A 448-nucleotide genomic window follows, 5' to 3' on the forward strand; every position below is an offset into this window, starting at 1 on the left:
TTTCCATTGCTGGTCTCCTGGCATACAACACACAAAGTCTGTCATTAAAAAAATAGGTATTGCAGTTTCTCAGCTACAAGGCTTTTTCAGGCAAAATTATCCTTTAACTGGTTTTTGGTTTGGTTATTTTTGGTCAACAATTGCAAATGACAACTTCAGGCTGCCCATTATATTTCCTTCCTTACTATGTTAGTCTTTCAGTCCCACGCAGAATTGCATCTCTACTGTCATAACTGCTGTTTGGACAGTTAGTCAAACCGAAATGTTGGTGCAGTTAGTCCTGTAGACTGGTCACTACTACTCAAAGTTCTTTGGTTGATAACAACATGAGAAATCATTAAAAAAAAAAAAGAATTCTAAAAAAGAATATTTTGAAAATGTTATCTTTAAAAACCATCACTTTTAAGAACCCTACTATCTTGCTAGCTTTTTTGTCATTGCTTGTAAT

Source organism: Pygoscelis adeliae, unplaced genomic scaffold (genome assembly GCF_000699105.1).
Source record: "Pygoscelis adeliae isolate BGI_AS28 unplaced genomic scaffold, ASM69910v1 Scaffold27, whole genome shotgun sequence".
In the NCBI taxonomy this organism is placed as follows: Eukaryota; Metazoa; Chordata; class Aves; order Sphenisciformes; family Spheniscidae; genus Pygoscelis; species Pygoscelis adeliae.